The sequence below is a fragment of the Dioscorea cayenensis genome, chromosome 7 (assembly GCF_009730915.1).
Source record: "Dioscorea cayenensis subsp. rotundata cultivar TDr96_F1 chromosome 7, TDr96_F1_v2_PseudoChromosome.rev07_lg8_w22 25.fasta, whole genome shotgun sequence".
Lineage (NCBI taxonomy): Eukaryota > Viridiplantae > Streptophyta > Magnoliopsida > Dioscoreales > Dioscoreaceae > Dioscorea > Dioscorea cayenensis.
Genome location: NC_052477.1, coordinates 20,632,279 through 20,655,156, shown reverse-complemented (window position 1 = coordinate 20,655,156; position 22,878 = coordinate 20,632,279). Strand labels below are relative to the sequence as shown.

Below are 22,878 nucleotides of genomic sequence, written 5' to 3'. Positions count from 1 at the left end.
CCAAACTCAGTACTCATCCCTAACCTTCCCAAATTAACCCCCGCCACCTCATCATCGGACTCTATTAAATCCTTAATCTACCATGAATCACCACGTGCCACCTCATCCTCGGATATGCTAACCTCGGCCAAAAGGATGACGCCACCTGTCCCAAGCTTCTACATCTTCTCAGATCAGGCCCTCCAGCATTAGATAACGTGACACATCGAACCACTCACCTGAGAATCAGTAGCAACCTTGCACCCAATGATCCGTCCTCAAGAAATCGAGCGACCGACGGTTCCCTTCTTTAGGTCACTCGGAGGAACCCTTGACGGGCCTTCACCACTATAGGAGTAGAGCTCAACTACCGCCGGCAAGATACCCTGGCCCTCGTGGGAGCAGTGCTTAACCATGCCTCTAATCTCAATGGATTTGATAACCTGGTCACCTTGGGACCGAGACTAGGCCACTACCATTATCCTATTTGGAGAACTTCTCATGCCTTCATCCTTAATCACTCTTCGGTGAAGAATAGCCACTCTTTCCATTCAAAATCAGGTAGCACTCCTTACTAACGAAACCCAATGACTTCGTTCACAAGGACGAGCTCCTGTCTCTACCGCCATAGCCCTTGAGCACCGGATGCCATTTGTTTCCCTTTTTCCTCTCGTGTTATCTCATGCGTGAAATGACGACCCTATGTATGATCTCCGTTAGTCTCGACCCTAATCTCAAGTAGCATATAACGTCCTAATTCTCAACAAAACTTGGGAAAGACTCCCCGATCCTCAGTGAGTGATGAGTGTACAACATGAATGTATTTTATACCAATTTGTACACTCATCTGGCATGTATTAAGATTATATTATGAAATTTGATACTAAATCTAGTGTATTTCACATTTACAGGCTTAAGGCAGCACTTTAAGATGAGAGAGAGAGAGAGAGAGAGAGAGAGAGAGATAGAGCCAAAAGAAGCATTTTAGACCTCAAACAATAAATTTGGAACTCCTTTGGCATCATTATAATAAGGACAATGTAATCTGGATGGCTTCCGGGTAGCTTATGGTGAGACTTACGACTATAAGTAAATTTCAGAAGACCTTGCGGCCATGCTTACGCCTGTAAAGGAGGAGTCAAAACCAATTTAGAGGACCTTATGGGCAAGGCTTACGCCCGTAAGGATGTCCATAAGGATCATCCAGAGGAGCTTATGACCACAACATACAGCGGTAAAGGTGGTCGCAAGAAGCAAATAGTGAAGCTTATGGAAGCTTACGGTCTAGCACTTACAGCCGTAAGCAAGACCATAACACATACAAAATACCTTACAAACATGACTTACAGCCATAAGTGTTCTCATATGGCTCACGACCATCTTCTTCAGCTCCCTTACGGCCTAACCCTGACACCCGTAAGCTGCCTCTAAGCAGTAAGGTATAAATAGAACTTATGAGGATTTTTAGGGGATACTTTATTCTATACTTTTAATCTTTGGGGTGATTCTTGGAGGCGAGATTAAGGAAGAAAAGAGATGAATCTCTAGCACCTAAAGAGTGATTTGGCGAGGGATTCAGATCTACATTTAAGGGGATTGAAGATCTTAGTTGACAACTCATCTTGGCGGCGTTCGTGGAAGCTTTTCAAGCAACTTCTCCTGTGATTCTTCATCCTAGGGATTGAAAAGGGGGTTTTCATGGCTTTCATATTTTTCTCCATTATTTGTATCTTGGACACTTTCCCTCCGTTAATAGAGGGCTAATTTGTAGTTGTTTAGGCATAGTTGAACTCTAGGGTTTATATTCTTGACTTTGGTTATTGGATCTCTGATGCTCTAATTGTTTCTCATTTGCAACCATATCTATTTGAGTCTAATTGTGTGATTGAATTTTTGATTGCTAATGAGGCGAAATCCCTAGCTATCATATTTGGTATTGCTACATGACGAGAAGAAATTCCCACCTAGTATAGACTTGCCGCAATTCGTAAGGAAAGTGGGCACACCTTTGGTTAGGTTATCTAGGAGAATTTGTCTCCCACCACCCTTCCTAGTGAATTAGTGATAATTTCCATGCTCTTCATAGTTATGTGGAGTGGATTTTAGGAGAAATCATATTTTATGCTATGTATTCGAATTAGGGATAATCTCTCTTTTCGGGGAGAGAGAATCTACTTAAAAGATTTTTCATTAGTCCGCAATAAGGTTTCATAGAGTGTAGTCCGCAATAAGGTTTCATAGAGTGTTAATGAGATTGTGTGGATCTCTGTATCAGCTCTACACCTATTCAATTACACTTCGCCTTAGAAATTAGGCTTTTGTATAATTTTGGGAACCTTTAGGTTCAAATAGGATTGCATGTTTAGACAACCATTGTCCTATACCTCATAACTCTAGAGAGATGCTATACCTAGACATCACTTACTTCCTTGATTTCTCTCCTATTATTTCTATATTTTCTTGTTTTTATTTGCTTTTGTTCACACACACGCTACTTGATCTTTTAGGCTATTTTTAGGTTTAGAGTCATTATTAGTATTCACTTTCTTCCCTATGGACAGATACTCTGCACTTACGCACACTTTATTACACAATCGACATGTACACTTGCATCCCTAGCTTTTGGTGCCGTTGCCAGGGAAGTTTAGTGATATTAGGAACACTTGAATATCGGTCACTTTAGCCATTTCTTTTATTTCTTCTATGTTTTTTTTTTTTTTCTTTTGTTTCTCTGTATTGTTTTCTGATTCTCCTTCTCTTTTGTTTGATTTCAGTGTATGCAACCAAAGGGACAAATCAACAAGACTGGCAGAAGGTGAGAGTAGTGTAGAAAGAGTGATTGCAACTAGATTGAAAACAGCTCACTGAACGAAACAGGATCTTTGATAGTGAGTGTTGAGGAAGAGTAGTTGAACACTATAAGCCGATATTATTTTTGTTATGTAGAGAATAATGTAAGATTTAAAATTTTTGTAAATTATAAGTTTGGTATATTTGTTTTTATGTAATGCTATTAAATAAAAAATATTCCATAATCCGATGAAACTTCAATTGGATCCAGATATCAGATATCCAATCTGGCTTAAATCGGGTACCATATTTTTGATACCCTGTTTAAACCAGATTGGATACGGGTCAAATTTTTACAAATCCGAATAATCAGGTATTCAATTAGGTTTTGTAAACCGGATTGGATACCGGTTTTGCTACCCATGATAATAATAAATTGATACTGTGCCAAATGTCGTGCAAAAATGCAAATATAATAATTTATTAATACCGTGCCAAATCAGGTGCCAAATCATGCAAATTTAAAAATTTATTAATATCATGCTAAATTTTTAAGTAAAAATAAATGTATGATAATTTAATAATACGATTTCAAATATCATGATGCTATTAAAAAATTATAATTTAATAATACTATGGCAAATGTAATTTAAAAAATAATTTAGGATAACCTAAAAAGTATAAACATAGAAAGATTGAATTTTTCTTTTTGCATGAACCGCTCATGATGGCACCACATCAAACTTAATGTAATTATTTATTAGCCATGGCTCGTCATCAAATATAAAAATAATCTTTTATAATGTAATAATTCACATTTTATCCACTGCATTTCATCACTCCATTAAACTGCCCACACAATCATCATCATCATCCTCCATCCATTTTTTTTTCCTCAAGACTATAAATAGAATAATCTCGAAGCTCTTCCATTTGATGACACCTTCTCAGCATATCTTTTCAAACTCTAATGATATCTCAAGCATTTTCTTCTCCGCTAGGGTTAGGGTTTCTATCAATGGTGACCTTGGGCGCTACGCATGTCCACTCCACTCCCTTGGCTCACCCTCCGCTTCACGTCCTCTCCTAGCATCACTTCCTCTTGTTCACTCTTCTTCGGCCACCATAGCCATTTCGCCACATGCCAGACGCCTTCCCGTAACAGGGCCTAGGCTTGCTTTAATAGGATTTTCTCCTATTGTACCATCAAATTTCAAATCTTCTATAATTGGTTATAATTTCTTTCTTAGAGGTTCTAATTGATTAAAATCAATTTGTAGCTCATTATATTCTTCATTTTCCTCAAAAACTATTTCTATAACAAGAGGAGAAGCCTAAATCAGGTCTTATTTTTTATAAATTATAGTAACTACATCACCTTGAACTATCAATTCTCTTGACTGGTGTTTAATAAAATTTAGGTATAATTCGCTAAATAGTCCCTCTACTTTTCCAAACATACCTTTTTAGTCCATTTCTTTTAAACTGTAACCTTTTGGTTTCTTTACAATTTTAATTTAGCCATATCAGCCCCCTAAACCCTAGACCCTAACCTTAAACAATAAAAAAAATGGACTGACATGGCTTATTCAAATGTAGTAGACGGATTAAAAAGTTACAATTTAAAGTGAGAGACTAAAATAGTAGGTTTGAAAAGTAGAGAAACTATTTAGAGAATTATACCTAAAATTTATTCCTAAAATAAATTTAATAGCAACATCTTCCCTAAAAGGTTTTATCCATGCTAATGGTACAGTATATTTTTGGGTATTAATTCCTATTATGCAGTCTATTAATTATTCTGTTAATAAGATTTCATTTCCAAAAGTGTCTTGCACTAAGGATATTTGTAATACTTCTTCTTTATATTCTTTAAGAACTACCTCAAATGACAATATAACATCTACTAGCTCTAGTATCTATTATTCAGCAAATTGGTAATTTAAATCCATCAGGAAACTCAATTAAAAAATCAATATTCAACATATTATTATCTCTATATCCTATAGGATGAATTCTTAAATTGTTTTGGTCTTGGGTTCCTACTTCTTCTAGTCTGAAGTTTCTTCTATGATTTGAATTCCTTTGCCTTTCTCTTGGGGGGTTTTCTATATTTCTTAACTTCATATTTTCAAGTGTCAAATGCTCAACTTGTCCTTCTAAATCCTTAATTATTTCAAGAAGTTGGGATACTACTTCATTAGTCAATTTACCAATATTTTTTGGAGTTTCTATAACATGATCTCTATTTTCAAAATTAAAACTGAATAGTTCTTCAACACATTTTCTACAAAGGAATAAATGACATAAATTACCTATAACTATGTATCTTAATACATAATACCTATAGCACTTATCACACATTGTTTTAAATTTTGCTTTAAAAGGTTCAAATTATGAGTACATTTATAAAAATCTTCTATTTGGTTATATAGTTCTAATAAGAATTTTGGATTCTCATCTAAATTATATGTATTGTCAATTGTTTATCCATTCTATGCTACCATATACTTCATCAAAAGCTATTGTCTGTCCTGTTTGTACAAGGGTATTTACTTGAGTTCTACCAAAGATACTACATTTATCACTATCATTTTCATTGTCATTACTATCAACGCTTACAATATCTGTCATGCCCCGACCCGCTGGCTACCACGTGACAAATGCGCGACAACCCGAGGAGAGACACCCACCACTCAACCCTCGAGTCCTCGCAAGGCTCGCAAACTCCTGCTAAATAACAAAACCACAACAAAGATACAAGGAAGTAAGACTTTCATTCAAAAGATCAACCAAGTTGCGAAAGACATACAAGTCGCAAACACTGAGTTAAGGACATAAATGGATCCACTGTAACTACACCATGCAATAAACAAAACCAGACTCGAGATGCAAATTTCGAAGCATTTCGCCTCGCTACGATGCACCCAAACCACTAAAACCTGGAAGGGAGGGGAGGGGGTGAGTAACCAAGGTCACTCAGTGAATGGGTTAGCACAAGTTTAAAAGAATATCAAACCAGATCTATGTATTCCAATACATAAATTTTACAATAACATAAATAAACTAGAAACGTTTCACATTTGCAACACAATGTAAGTGCAAGATATGAAACGTTGGTATTTAAAAACGGAAACATAGGTTTCCAAACTAAGTAGAAACACCAACTTAAACAAATAAAATTCTCGACATTCACAAATCCTCAATTCTGCATGATACATGCTAGAAAAGCAATAATATAAAAAAACATGCTATGCAAGAGATCACACTTCGAATATACCAATTGCAAGACAATATGATTTTCCTCAAATACTGAAATACGTCTTCGATCAAATAAGCAATGGCCTAAAAACATTGTCCAATATTAGCCGCCATCGCGACTAAGTTGAGAGCCGTCAAGGTCTTCACACCTTTGATGTTGGCCCACCGGTCCCGTATGGTGACCCCGGGATCCCGATGTAACATCCAATCAGGGTTCCCCGCGCCACCTGGAAAGGATAAATCAAACCGGGTCCGCCAAAGCCACCTCTAAAGGCTGGCCCATGGGGACCCCATACTGCAGCAGGCAGGTTACAACCCCATCACCATCGAAATCATCATGTAGACGTAGCAATAATACAATCTGTATAAATCATATCACAGGGTCCTTATCCAGGACAAGCATTCACATATTGGAAATAAACATTATTTCCACAAAGCCAATGCCAAAAGCATAACAATGCATATAAACTTTCATAAAGCATTCCGATCTCGATATGCCAATATGTTCAAAAACATTTTTTGTCCAAATGCCAAGAATAGCTCTTTAACACGTGAAGCTTTCAAGTTGATTGAAACATTGCTTTAGATAGTAAAACACCAACTAAAATTAAATACACTATAATATCCACAATCCAGATGAACATGGCATTCTGAAATGAAAAATCCTTTTCCAAAACCATAAATATCAAAAGTATACTCATAAATAGGTTTTACAAATCATTTCTAGAAGTATATGTCAATAGTGTAGAAAGGAAACCTTGAGTTTTGAAATACAATAAAAAGTCATCAGAACCAACATGGCTTTTGGTCTAGTTAAACCTCAATTTACTTAGGATCATTCTGGCTTTCTTTTTCTGCAGTCAATAAGTTTTCCTTCGAGTACAAGATTAATTCCCAAATTCTAGTCAACCACAACATCCAAGTTCTTTAAACATCATGAAAATGTGTTCATCTCATCACACGTATTTACACATGCCAATATATATTGATCAAATCCTGCTTTACACATCATCATGAATTTGCTTTCACAAGTATTTACTATTCAACTCTTTCTTATACTCAACCATATCTTAGATCCTTATCATGGTGTCATTACCTCAACATCAATGTTTACTTCATCTATAATAATCCCATTGTCAAAATACTCAAAAGTGACTATCTCCACTTAAGAGGATTAAATCAAACTATGATTAGAAATTCACAAGAATATGCATTTTTGCAATCCAACACTTGTCACATATAACTCAAGCTTTTCATCATCAACATTCTAAAGAAATTCTATTAAAATAATAATCATAATTATTGACATTCACTCGATGGATACCACAATATGGTCAAACTACAATTAAGCAATCTACACTATGCTTGCAAGAACAAACCTCATCAACTTTGGTAATCCTACATCATAAGTTAAATTATGTCATCCATTGTTCTCAAATATTGCAAATAAAATATTAGCATCAACCTCACTGGCCACTCAAAATCATGCATAAAGAAAGTTCCACAAGTCATTCCAATTCCAATGTATTGTTGTAGTTATATACCTTAGCATTTAAAGTTCCATCAAGTTACATGTACCATATTTATCACATCATGCTTCAAAACTTTAGAAGTTATACATCACTAGAGAGATTAAATCATCCATTGAAACATACATTATCAATTTCCCTTATTACAATTAAGCTCGATGAACTCATTGTAATAATCAACAATTCCCATTCATCCACCAAGCATGCATGTCCTCAAGTTTAATCTCAACTAACACAACTACATCCTCAGTAATCTTTCTCATGATTTTCAGAGAATAAACCACAAGTCATCTAGGTAACCCATAGTCTCTAGTGGTCATCTTCACTTTATTTTAACCCACGAAACAGTAATTTAAAATATAATAAAGCTAGGGAAACCATTTCAGAAGCAAATAAAACATTTTCGATACTCAATTAGAATTGTGCGCTCCCACTCACTGAACATGTCGTCTCGCATGGAGACGTGCATACTGGTCGGCGATTTCCTTCCTCTTCGAAGATGTTTCGCCACTTGGTCCCCCTTGGGCACCTGGAATTTCCTCCAAAGCCTGAACAACACCTAACAGGATTATGGAATAAAATGAATAAATACAGGCTAATTACGAAACTAAACCCAAAAGAAAATAGAAGAAACAAATAACTGACTCTCTAATTGGGCCTACTCACTCCAACAGGTTAAAACCCGACCTTGCATAATCAAATTGGTCTCCAATTGCACTCAAACCAACTCAATTTGAAGCTAAACCCTCCTGAACCAACCTGAACTAATCTCAATTCCACTGAACCAAGTTCAATTGTTATATAAAGTCTCTTAAACCAGTTTGGTTCAACTGAACCCAATTCTCCTTGAATTGGTTCACCAAAACGTCATTAGCCCAAAATCTCAACCTAGTCCAAATCAACCTCAACCAACTTTACCTAACCAAAATCAATTCAATTAAACCCAATCACAACAACTCTCATCCAACCCAATTTCAAATTTAACCAAATCAATTAAATTAACCACTTAATTTCCAACCAACTTAACTTGATTTGATCAAACAAACTCCACCAAACCAATTTAACTCAACCAACACACTTCCAACCATTATCCTCAACATATTAATCATTACGATCAACTTAACCACCATCATCATTAACTTAATCACCCAAACATACAAACATGCACCCATACATCTTAAAACAAAATTATTTATAACCCTTACCAATCAAACACCAAGCTTTTTCTTCTCTCAAAACCTCCAAGCTCCTTCTTCTTTCTCTTTCTTTTCCATTCCTTCTTCTTTCATTGGTTTGAAGCTCTTAATGATGATGAAGAAGAAAAGAGCTTCATCTTCTCTCGGGTTACTGTAGCAGATGAAAAAGATGAAGAAAAACAAAAAAATCATAACTTTCCAACCTTATCTCTAAACTTAAATATCTGCCATAATTCACGGTCAGTCCTAAAAATAAAATTCCTTACAAAAAGGTCCCTGAAAAAGTCACCAATGGTCTCTAAATCAAAAAATAATATTTCAAAAAGGTCCTTACAACTATCTAACGGTCCCTGGATTATAACAAAGTATTACAAAACAATCCCTGCCGCCTTACCTTCTAGTCCTTGGTTCCCAGAAACATTTCATGCCAATCCTTTCTCATTATTTATGAATCCAAAATCTTCTAGAATCTTTCACACTTAGGTCCTTGCTTTTTGTACTTGGGGTTCCTCAACAAAATTGCTCTGTAGAAAAATCTTACTGTAACTGTAATAATACCATGAATAGAATTTTCTACATGTATCCAAAAGGTTCGGGTATTACAATATCGATTTCTTTTGCTAACTCTAATTCTTGATACATATTGAGTCTTTCCTTTTTAATCTTATCACTTTTACATTCTTTAGGACAATGTCCTTCTACCCCACATATATAACATTTAGATTTTCTAGGTGGTTTATGTTGTTTAAATTGTTTAACATGATTTACCTTAGGTCTACCTTTGTTATAGTAAGTACTTTTTAACTTTTTACTTTTCTTATATTCCTTATGTATAGAAGGGATATATATATATATATCTGATTACAGTAATTGTAACTAGTTATTTGTCTGGTTGCCTCTGCTTCTAAGCATTTCTCTTTCAAATGATTAAATGTGAATAAAATTGTTAGTCCTATTCCTATTAAGTTCTCATGTTCTTTTTCTACCCATGATTTATAGATAATATCTCCTAAAAGTCTTGGGAGTTTATTAAGCCATCTTTTAGTTAATTTATTATTACTAAATGTTTTTCCTATCTTTGTTGATAAGGTCAGATATGCTTGACTAAACTTAACTAACTCATTAAAACTACTAATTTGTAATCTATCTAGGTCTCAGGAAGCTAAATCTTTTAATAAAGTATCACCTCTGGATGCATTAGTTCCTAAGATTATTTGTCTAATTTGACTGGTGATATTATATCAATTATCAACCATATCTATCATATTATGATATTCTGCTGGATAATTTATTTTTCAACTATTTAAAAGTTCTCTTGCTGTTGTTCCCAACAAATTTTCTATAAAACTAGTGATACTAATATTATCTAAAGTATGAAATATTCTTTCTATTGCTTTTACAGCATCTTCTTCCAATCTATGAATTAGTTCTGGCCATTTCTTGGAATGTACTACACTAAGTATTAACATACTTCTTCATTATTCTACTTAGGCATTCTATTAACTACTTCTAAAAGGATCAGGTCTACCTCTCTTTTTGGTATAGGTTTGTTTAGGACAAGAGGTAAATTCATAACTAGAATGAGCTTGAAGTGGCTAGGGTTGTTCTACTAGTTCGTTCTGTAGAAGTTAAAGTCATTTCCACTATTGTTATTAGATGCTCTGGATGATTCTATATTCATAAGTAATTCATCTAAATTTATTTGTTCTAACTATTTTACTAAATCTTAATATTCTTCTTCTTCTTCTTCTTCTTCTTCTTCTTATTCTTCTTCTTCATTATATAATTTTTCTACATAATAATTTTTATTGGACTCAATTATCCTATAGTGTGGTTTCATTAGATAATCTTTATACTTATATCTACATTTCATTAAAAATATAACATCATCTATTTCTTCTGGTAATTCTTCAAAATCTATAGCCCAATCATATCCTGGATATAAATCATCTATTTCTTTTCCCATTATTTATGAGACTCCCTTAATCTAAACCATGGTTTACAAGATATGTCAGATTATAAATATTAATACCATCAAACATGCTATTCTATTGACCAAAAATATCATATAACTTATAGATAAAAGGATAAGGATATATACTCACTATACCATATAAGGCTATCAGCGGCGTTTTTTACGGCCTTTAGCGGTGTTTTTAAATGCCGCTAATATATCTCTCGACACATTTGGAAAACGCCGCGACTAGTGCCGCTAAAGTAAACATCGGTAATTTAGCGGTGTTTTTCGTAATAAAACGCCGCCATGTCAGTGGCGTTTATTAAATAAATGCCGCTTGAATATGGCGATGAAGGTCACTGTAAGGCAGAAAAATGCCCATGGTTTTTTAAAATGAATGCCGCTATAGTGGCGGCGATTATTTTAAAAAATGCCGGCAAAAGGCTGGGTGGGAATTATTAAACGCCGCTAGCCAGGTAGCATTTTTCTGTAAACACGCCACAAATTTAGTGGCGTTTTATTCATGAACGCCACCAATAGAGTGGCGTTTTAACAATAAACGTCGCTAAAAATAATGGTGTTCACAGCAAAAAACGCCACAAATTTGCCCACCTATAAATATTATTTAATGCCTTAACGGCATTTTATGTGATAAAACACCACTACAAATAGTGGCCTTTTTACAAGAACGCCATCAAATTAGGGAATTTAAATTTACAGATTACTATTGTATATTGCCGGCGTTTTCGTTAAAAACACCGCTAAAGTTGATTTTGAATAGGATTTCCTGTAATTTTTTTTTTTTTTTGCATTTTTACAAAAGAAATACCAGTAAAACACCTGGATTAAACATTCAAGATACCAACAATCACACAAACACAATTGTTGATGTTCAATAATTTCAAGCCATTTAGAAGTCACAAACGTCTTTGATATTCCACCATAATACAAAAGCAAATAAAAAGTAACTAACATTAGTAAATAGTTATAGGTTTGTGATTCTTGTCTTACTCCAAATAAAACCATAGTACAACTGGAAAACAAAGATAAATAAAAGACCTCCACAGCATGATCAAAACCACTACTGATTCCAAAAGGCTGATTCTGCAATTAAAAAAACTATAAGAAAATATTCCACAATGAATTTAAAATTATAACAAAATAGATACAAACACAATAACATTGGCACTTTCGAAATACCTGTGACTGAGAAGTTGAGCTAGCTATGTCAACTCCAGGGATAGTTACTCCAGGAAAACGATTTTGTAAAAACCCAAGAAGAGCATTATATCGAGCACGTTCTTGCTCACGTTCTTGCTCACGTTCTTGCTCACGTTGCGCACGTTCTTGATCATGTTCTTGCTCATGTTGCGCACGTTCTTGGTCTCGCTCCTCTTTCATCTGTTGCATTTGTTGTTCCATTTGATGAAATCGCTCAGCAAAATCACTTGATTGGGTTCTTGAGGAAGTATAATTTCTGCTACTCGTACCCCCATAATAACTTTTGGGTGTTGGACATAATCCAACCCCTCTCACTCGCCCACATCGTTCTTTTCCAATAAGTTCTGTCAGAATTTCAGTTTCAACCATTTGCATATCCTCATCTACTGTTTCACATTCAGCTAACTTTTCATTTGCTTTCTCCTATATGTATTGAAAAACTTATTTTAAAGAAATAATATATTTCAAGACAAATTATGAATTAAGGAATTCTTAAAACATAATTATTACCATAATTTGTTCAGTTTCCACGTTCATGTGAGAACCATCCTTTTTGGTATGAGTTGCTTTAAAAAATTCAAGGCGTCCTACTTTTCTTCCACTGTTAACCTCCTACAAGTATTTAGAAAAAAATTTTCAAATCACAAACATCAAAAGATTAACTTTAAGACATCATTAAAATACAAAGGAAAGTAAAAACAACGTTTATAACTCATAGTAGCAATTTAATGCTCAATATATATTTTCTTACCATTTCCTTTTCCTTTCTTGCAAAACTCTTCGATCCAGAGGTATGAGTATATTTTCGTTGTTTTCTGCTAGCAACCCCAAGCCTTTCTGAATCCTACATAATGAAATGTATACTAACTTAGAACTAATAAAGATATGATAATTTCAATAAAGTAAGTAAAATAACTATACAGACCTCTCCTTTACTTGAATACTAAAAATCGACTAATTGGTCCCATTGCCATCGAATGGTTGCATTTGGATGTTTATCTTTGTTTGCTTGCAAACCATCTTCTCGTTTGAAATGACTCTTTTTCAAATCATGCTTGTAATCTCTCCATTTCTTCCCCAAAGACTTTAGCACATACTCTTTCGAAATTCGAAGAGCAAATCGTAACTATATGAAGACATTATAAACAATTTAGTTTATTAATCTAACTTGATGTTTATATATTTATAGAAACAACATTTGCATTACCTCAATAAATTTGAACAATTCATCCTTCAATGTTTTTGGAACTTTATGCCAACTCTCATAATGGAGGCCAATTTGTTGACCAGTTCGAGCAAGCATGCCAAGAAATCCCGCTAATAATTGTGCTTCGGGCCCAATTGGTTGTCCCAAATGATTTGCACTCACCACAATCCTCTCTTCTGGTGGTAATTACCACAACTCCTTCAAAGTTGTTTGGCCTCTTTTTTTTTGCTATCCATTTCTATCAACTACAATAATTTACATATCAGTGGAAATTAGAACATTAATGCAAATATAATAAACTATGATTAAAATTGAAGATATGTAATTAACCTGCATTTAAATTTTATGCTTCATTAACTGCGGGAACGTTCTCTAATCTGGAAATATTGTTTTTGGTCTGCCTCTTGTTCATTATGATTTGAATCAACTGAAGATGATGGAACTGAGCAGTGAGGAGCAACATCAAGTGTTGGAGCGGATCTGTTAGAACCAAGAAGGACTGATGGATTGGAGTTGCAAGTGTTGCTCATTCTAGCACCCACACTAGTGTTACACCTAGTAGCATTATTTGGAGCACTATTTGTAGCAGAATCAGACACAGCCATTTTCATACACTTTAATTTTAACATATAAACAAAAAACATGTTAAAAAGTTCAAAATAAGTTAATATATTAAGAAAGTATATAGAGAGGGATTTCTAGTTTTTAATGTTTGTGTGTTCATGGTTGCTAGTTTGTGATGGATCGATCATAATTTCACTGTTTTAAGACTTCATCTGAAGACTTGATTAAAAGAAAATGGAAATTCAATTTTATTTGATGCTGGAGTGTAAGCAAATTGCAGATTCGATTTAGTATGTTTCCAAATTAAGATCATGCATTATAATCAATTTTCTAAAAGAATTTGTAGTTCCATTAATAGTTCAAGCATTTCAGATTTAATCATGCTTATAAGCGACTCACAGCTTCGATTAATATGCTTTCGAGTTAAGATGCAGAGCTAGTGAAAGGATTTTTGATGAATTAATTGAAACATAAATAATATAATTAATCCACTAAAGAAATTCAAGCTCATTTATTGGTATTTAAAACTATATGCAGTTAAGATGCAGATATGTGAACATGTTTTGATGAATATAAGTTAAATATGTAATGCAATCAACCTATGGAAAGAAATCGCGTTTCAGATATCAGTTTGTGATATAAATTAAATATGCGATGCAATCAACCATCTATAAAATTGTGCAGCCTAAAATATCATACTTCAGTTTGCGATGGAATGGATCATCCTATACTGTGGTATATGCAACAATATAGAGACTGCTGAACAGATTGAACGGACACAAACAAATTACAAAAAAATGAAATCTCAAATTTATGCAGCCCAATTCTATGAGTAAAAAAAACAAAGATAATTTATAGAGAAAGCTGGATACCTTGTCCTTTTTACAAAGATTGAGCTTGGGATGATCAATGTCTTCTTGTTGCAAAACTGCACAACTGCTGCAAAGGCAATAATAAATCTTTCAAAATGATGTGAACATTTGCATTGGCTACAACAAAAGCATATCTTCCTTTTTTTAATATCCATTCATTGTTTGTCTTTCTCACTCTTTGTCCTATAATTTGATATAGGTTTGCATCTCAAATGATTTGATATAGGTTTGCATCTCAAATTCTTTGTCAGCTATTTGCATCTATATTTAGCTGATCATGTTAGGATGGAAGAACATTACCTGAGCTTCAATTGCTTTGATCAACAAATTGCATACAATCTGAAGAGTTAAATTCTCTAAATTTGGGTGGTAAAGCTACAACCTGTTTACTGGATAATTCAATTAACGAGGATCATAACACAAGGCTGTAATAATTATCCTAAAATTTATGAGGTACTAAAATACTTGCACTGGCTGGTTGCAGCAGCAGTAGATCCTGATGGGAATTACCCACTGAATATTGATCTTCTTTCAACCTAAGAAGAGAAAGCAAGAATGAAATTAATATTCATCTCCAACAAACAATAAAGTTTGCACAAGAATAATAGATTCATTCAATTCAATCTTCATTGCAACTTGTAAGTTCATTTGGAATTCATGATCTTTGACTTAAATTATATTTGCAACTTGTAAGTTTATTTATCATGCATGAATTGTAAGGTACATAGGGGCTGCCGACCTACATATATGCAAGTTCTTTCCGCTCAGATATCGATAGCATTAATTATATTTCCCTGTTATACCTTATTACCTAGATATACCTACACCACCTACTAGGCCACATGAAGATAAAGACGTATATATATATCTGCAACCAAATATGAGAAAATAATTGAACAAAAGTACATGTCCATCTCTCAATCTTCAACTAATTAATCAGAATTAACAACTTATCAACTCACTTAAATCAGAATTAAGTGATTAATAAAGTACTAGCTAATTGTCAATGTCCACACGTGCAAATAGACATAGTTAAACCAAGTTGTTATCATGGTGGGCTCCAACAATGTGGGAAGGTTATGTTCTCATATATACAAGACTTTCCATGCAAAAATAAACTCTAAAGTCCTTCGCATTTGGCTTCACATTCCTGTGCAAGCTTGGTAAGTAAGCAGCCCTACTTTTAAAAAGTTTGGCCAGAAAGCAAAGGGACAACAGAACACAATCTTTTTATGAAATATATGCATATATATACAAATCTTGACTTTGGATTCTAATGCATGTTGATGTACACTGAGCTTGATCTCCCATCAACTTATGCAAATCTTGCACACTGTTTGAATGCTTTAATTTGCAAGATATATAATTCATGATAAATCGGTAGCCCCTATGTAGCGGCAAGAACCTGCTCCTTTATTTATTTATTGTCAGGAGGTGTGGATAAATAAACAATTCAACTACTTGATTTATCATTTATGACTTATGATTTGAGAGGAAGACGAAATACAAACTCTTTTATTTTATAAGGATAGGGGATTTGCAGCATTGAAATGGCTGAGTTGCATGTGATGTAAGATGATAAACAGCTGTGAAAAGGGGATTTGCAGCATAATATATTAGTTTGGATCCATTTAATTAAGTCCTTAAAACTAGTCACCATCTGAATATATATTGAATGAGCCCTATGGCTAATTCTTTCCCAAAGTGCAGGAGAACACAGAGTCTTTATAAAGTGGATCAATAATTTTCTTTTTTTTTAATACTTGTGGCATTCCCTTCTTTCGCAGTAGCTAGAGGAGACACATGGGATATAGTAGAACAAAATTAAAAACACATTGCTTTAATTAAGTTAACTTAAAGAAAGGAGAAGATAACGTAAGTTAAGATGAAAGTTTGGTAGCTTTACAACTAGTTAAAACTTGTCCAGTGACCAACAAGCCCATGCACATGCAATAGATCAACTCCATCAAGCAATGTCATGTCGGCAACCTATGAACTAATACAATACAAAGTACACTACAAAACCTATGCTTAAAATATATAATTTCATTAAGGATTAACATATGTTCATATGCCTTACAGAATCCTCAAACATACATAAACATATGTCTATATATAACAGTGGAACAGGAGGACGTGGGCATGCAAGAATCAAAGGGAGACAAGACAAGAAGTGGAACAAAGAGAAGGTAATTAACTAAAGAGATATATGGAACAGTTTTGTGGGTGCATATTTAATTAGTTTATGAACAGTTAATAGATGGGATTATGGGAGACAAGAGACACAAGCATGGTATCACTTAGATTCAGTCCAAGTGAGCTGAACATAATTACCTCACTCCTCTTATTTGATTACAGATGATGATATATAGAAGAAATTGTTTAGGAGATAAGTCTCATTTACAAAGCAGAACATAGTTACCTCACTCCTCTTCTGCAAATTTGAAACAAGCCTTTTCTATCTCTTCAACCTTCTCTTGAATCAAAGTGAGCTGATAATCAAAAAGCATAAATATAAATTTTCCAAGAAAACACTCTACAGACTTCCTTGTGACTAATATGCTTTATGCAAAGGGAAAGAACAGGATTTGTAATAAGACTAACGAAAGTTATTAGTCAATATAATTCTGTCAAACAAAGCTTTTTGAATTCAAAGGAATCGGAGGCAATATAGGTAGCACAGAGGTTTAATAAGTAGCATGTACACAAGTTCTAAAGACTCATTCCAAATTCGGCCTTTTAAATAAATTGGGCTAAAGAATGACTTTTAGGTTCAATGGAGTGGAGAAAGGATTCGTGGTCCTATTGATCCTGGTCAAAACAACTAGCAGCTGTTTAAGGTCATGTTCCTTACCACATACAAAATTTTAACCAAATAAGCAAGATTAAACTTATGAAAATGTAAAAGAAGACCTAAGTAAATGGTGTTGTTTAAAGACCTTACACAATTTCCAAACACTGTTAACGATAAAAAGAAGACCTTCCTATATTTATCAACAACCAAATGGCAATGTCACATGTGCTAGTGTGGCTATTAAATAAACACAAACTATTCACTAACAGCTCAGCTCGAATAGCTCAAGTTAAATGTGAACCCTATCAGTTTGAAAGTAAAAGAACTAAGCTCGAACTAAGTTACTTGGGCTCAACTTGAGCTTCATCTGGTTTTGAAATGACTCAAGCCAATTGCAAGCTCAAGGTAGCTTTGGACCACTCAAGTCGAGATTGCTCTTAGTCTTTCTTACTAACCAAAAGTGGACTAATTTAGGGACAACTATAAAATAACTATATTATAAACTGAATCTTCAGTCAATGGAAAACACAATCAATTTGATGTATCATCTAACAAAGCCTAGCAATTATTTTTCTTGATCCCCGCTTAATAGTCTAAAGACACAAAATGAAAAGTGAAATTTCATGTACACAAACATGAGTGCCCAACACATGCGAAAAGAAAAAAAGAAAGATGAGATGAGGAATGTCTAGAGTAGATGAAAAAAATTGAAAACTTTCAGTCATGTTTTAAGTGTCCAAAGACTCCAAACCAAGAATCATGAAATAGTTCAGCAACCATATTCCTTCTTTATTAAGTTCAAATTCAACATAGGATATCAACCACATAACATACTCTAAAATGTTTTAGCATAAAAGGATTGTGGTTAATGGGAATTTACATATAATGAGAAATGGTTGAGACTAAAAACATAGAAGGTTAGGAATTGGCATTACTTGTTGATATAGCTGTATAGAAGTCATGAGTCTGGGATTTCTTTAGGGTTTATAGAGGACTACATGTAAAAGAACCCTTGAAATATGATAATCAATCCCTTTACATTGGTGACAAATAACATTCTGGTTTCCACTAACAACCCAAACCTCATAAATGTTCATCTTCCTTCAAATAAATATAACGAAGCATTCCAAATTCTTTCTCAGTTTATTTCATGAAAAGATCAATTAATGGCAGAGTAATATAAAGCTATGGAAGTCCATTCGAAATCATCATAGTTAAAAAATTGCATAATTATTATACACCCTAAATGCTACATTAGCTAGACTAGCTAAGATAATTACTCGTAGCATGTAAAATAGGCATAATTTTAATCCAAGAAATGGCAATCAATAGACAGATAACAAATTTCTATAAACCAACAACAATTAGAACAAATTGAATCCAACGTCAAATTACCATATCATAATATAAACAAGAAAGTGAAAATTATGGCAACTATATACCTCGATACCATGATCCGTATACCAATTAGGAGTTTGTCGTTCCCCACCAAAACCAACACAAGTATGAAAACCCTGGCATGTCACACCAATAATTTGAGAACCAGAAGTAAATCAAGATGACAACCAATTTCTAGCATTATTGTATATCTAAGATAATCATATATCAATATATATATATATATATACATATATATATATATATATAAATATTTATTACCAAGGTTATTGTACACTAGAAAGTAAACTAATGCTATTATATATATACCACAATTTCCCATTTATAAGAATGCAACCCTTGGAAAATATACTTATGAAACAACACTTGCGTAATATTTTAAGGAAAACATTACAGTAATGAAACGCAGTATGGAGAAGACATTACTAACAAGATATTGCTTACCTTAAAGATCAAGTAAAGTCATTACAATTGGTATAAGACATTGCTAAGTGTCAAAACTCGTAAATGTCCTTGTCAACATCTACATGGGCCCATTGACCATCATCATTATCATTGGAGACACTCTCTTCAGAGGAAGGGAAACATCCAGTCCGAGGTCCATCATCTGTTATTTCATCACCCATGTCATACACTTCTCTTGGTTGATTACGTATCACAACAAACCAACCAGGTTCTTTGGGATCTTCAGAATAAAAAACTTCCTTCACTTGTGATGAAAACACATAAGGCTCATCGAGGATATGTTTGCCAGTGTGAATTGTGAAAGAGAAATTTACCGTTGTAAATCCGTACCTATCTTTCTTGAGCCCCCTACTATTATTCACATCAGCCCAATAACAACGAAATAACACAACCTTGAATTTGTTGAAGTAATCTAACTTAATTATATCATTTAGCACCCCATAGTAGTCAACATTTCCTTCCAATGGATTAACATCCCTAGCACTGGCATAACTCATAGTTGAAGAAGTAACAAGACATCCAGAATTTTGAGTTTGCCTAAATCTTTCTTGAGATTTAGTATGGAATCGAAAGCCATTAATGATGAGTCCTTTATATCTCTTAACAATCCTATTTGGACCTTATGCAAGAAATTTAATTTCTTCTGACACATTTTTCCCATGAGAAACCTATACAAGTTACATGAATATAATTATAAAAATACTAATCGAGAATTGTTCAAGTTATAAGATTTTCTTATTGCTTACCTTTTCTCCCAACCATTCATGAAAAGTTTCGGTAAATTTCCTATCGATATCTCGAGCATTTGAACGTCGACCTCTTGTTTGATCTTTCAAGATATTTCTATACTCACTACAAGTAATTATAAAAAATGTTAAAAACTTCTACAACACCAAACAAGAAGTGTGAAGTGTTTAACTTACATTTGAAATGATTCAATAGCTTCATAGTGAAATAACACATAACGATGTGCTTTTGCCCATGATCTATCATCCAACATTGCTACTTCAACTTTCCCTATTGGTTCTCCACCACTTTCAAATAAATATGAGTTTGCAACATGATGCACTTGATTTAAATTTCTCCCAGGTCTATCAAATATTGTTTCAACATCAACCAAATATCTAGAACAAAAAGTTACACATTCCTCTGCTAGAAATCCTTCAGCAATAGATCCTTCAGGATATCGTTTATTCTGCACATAAGATTTTAATTGAGCAAAAACCTACAATAGAATTGTTGCAATTGTTAACCTATAGAAGTTTGACTAAGAAGACATTATAATAAATTGATGTTCAGCGAAATAATACCTCTCGATTGGATACATCCATCGGTATTACACAGGTCCACCGATTTTGACCTCCAATGGTAGATGAACAACCAAGTGCACCATTACAGTGAAGAATGAAGGTGGGAATATCTTTTCTAAGTGGCATAGAGCTATTACTGCTCGATATTGAAGATTGTCAAGATCTTCCACCTTAAGAACTTTACATCAAATAATCTTGAATATGTTACAAAGCTCTGAAATGGCATGAGTCACTTGCTTTGACATGGATGACCTCAAAGCAATTGGAAGCAAATTATGCAGCAATATGTGATAATCATGCGATTTTAAAGACTGAAGTTTTCGCTCATTCTGATTTACACATTTTGATATATTTGAGGAGTAAGCATCTGGGACTTTTATAATCTTCAAGACTTGACAAAATAGGTCTTTTTCATTCTTGGTCATGGAGAAAGAAGCAGGAGGTAGTCTTGTTTTGCCATTGGGAAGATACTAAGGATGAAGCTCTCTACGAATTCCTATGTCAACCAAATCAAGTCTGCATTTTAAATTATCTTTTGATTTCCCATCAACATTAAGAATTGTCCTAATAATATTTTCACAAACATTCTTCTCATTGTGCATCACATCCAAGTTATGGCGTAGTAGGTTGTGCTGCCAATATGGTAAATCAAAGAAAATGCTTCTCTTCTTCCATAAAGCCGCTTCATTTGGTTCCTCTTCCTGTACTTCGTCATCATCAGTATCTAGGTCAATATTGGAAACTTGCCGTGGTCTTTTCCCAGTTTCATTATTAGTGTTCACTTTTTTCACTTTGGTTTTGACTTGCTTCCCATAAGGAAATTGCAACTCTTTCAACATTAATAAAATATCAGTTCCAGTAGTAACTGAAGGAGCTCCACGCAACTCTACATTACCATCAAATAGATGCTTCTGAGATCTGTATGGATGATTATGTTCTAGCCACCTCCGATGTGCCATATAACAAAACTTCTGACCATTAGTTAACCATTGTGAAGAAGTATCCGCAGCACAACAAGGACAAAGCATATTTTTCCTTTAGTGCTCAACTCGATAAATTTTGCGTAAGCAGGAAATCATTAATGAGTCCATAACAAAGCAGACCCGCATATTGAAATTTCACCTTACAGATGCATCGTATGTCTCTTCACCAACCCATAATTGCTTTAACTCTTTTAATAAGAGGTTGTAAGTAGATGTCAATATTGTTTCTAGGACCTTTGTCTCCAGGAATAATCATTGACAAAAGGAAAGATGTTTGTTTCATCCCAATCCATAGTGGCAAGTTATAGGGAATCAACACCACTGGCCAAGTGCCATAAGAAGTACTTAATAATTTGAATGGGTTAAACCCATCAGAAGAAAGACCAAGTATAACATTTCTAGGATCAAAAGCAAAGTCGGGATATCTTGCATCAAATGATTTCCATGCCTCAGCATCAGCAGGGTGTCTTAACTATCCATCATTGGTCCGACCATTAGCATGCCAGATCATATCAGCAGAAGTCTTAGTTGACATGAAAATTCTCTGCAGTCATGGTATTAAAGGAAAATATCGTAAAACCTTCGTAGGTCGCTTGTGAACCACTTCTTTGTCATCTTTCAAATGTTGATCAGAATCAGTGGACACCCAGCGAGAATGACCACACACATGACAAGATTGCTGACCTTCATTATGCTCCCAATATAGCATGCAGTCATTTGGACAACTATGAATTTTTTCATACCCAAGACCCAAATCCTTAATGACTTTCTTTGATTCATGACTACTTTCAGGAATAGCCACTGTCGGAAAAAATTCTTTTAAAAATTCAATCAAGTGGTCAAGGCCTTTCGCAGTCATCCCGCATATGCACTTCAGATGGAAAACTCGAATGCAAAAGTATAATCTAAAATGTTGCGATCCCTCGTAAAGTTTGTCATTCATATCTTCAAGCAACTTATAAAACTTTGCCGCTTCTTTAGAAGGTTGTTCATTTACTTCTCTAAGGGCTTCACCTCCATCATTCACCTCAACATTGAATTCATCAGTAGTAGATGGTACACCCCCGTTATCAACTTGATGTATGTTGAAAGCATCACGCAATAATTCTTCCATGTTATTTGGTCTTATATGAGAAGTTTGGATGTGAGGATTAGAGCTTGATGGAGCTGTAAATGTGTTTGTCGTCTTAGGGGTAGGTGATGGTACACGCTCTCCATGCAAAAACCAACATGTGTAACCTTGTAGAATGCCATCACATACTAAATGTTCAAGCCCTGTTTCACTTGTTTGCCAATGAATATTCACACATTTTACGCAAGGGAAAATGATCCTATCATCTTCACTAGAGTTG

The 22,878-nt window shown here is 34.2% G+C and overlaps 1 non-coding gene across 1 annotated transcript; it reads left to right on the top strand.

Annotated features, from left to right (window-relative positions):
* Positions 1-14,766: 14,766 nt before the first annotated feature.
* Positions 14,767-14,872, top strand: LOC120266262. The gene has a single exon (XR_005538103.1). It is a non-coding gene; the product is annotated as a small nucleolar RNA snoR99 (small nucleolar RNA).
* The last annotated feature ends 8,006 nt before the right edge of the window (positions 14,873-22,878 follow it).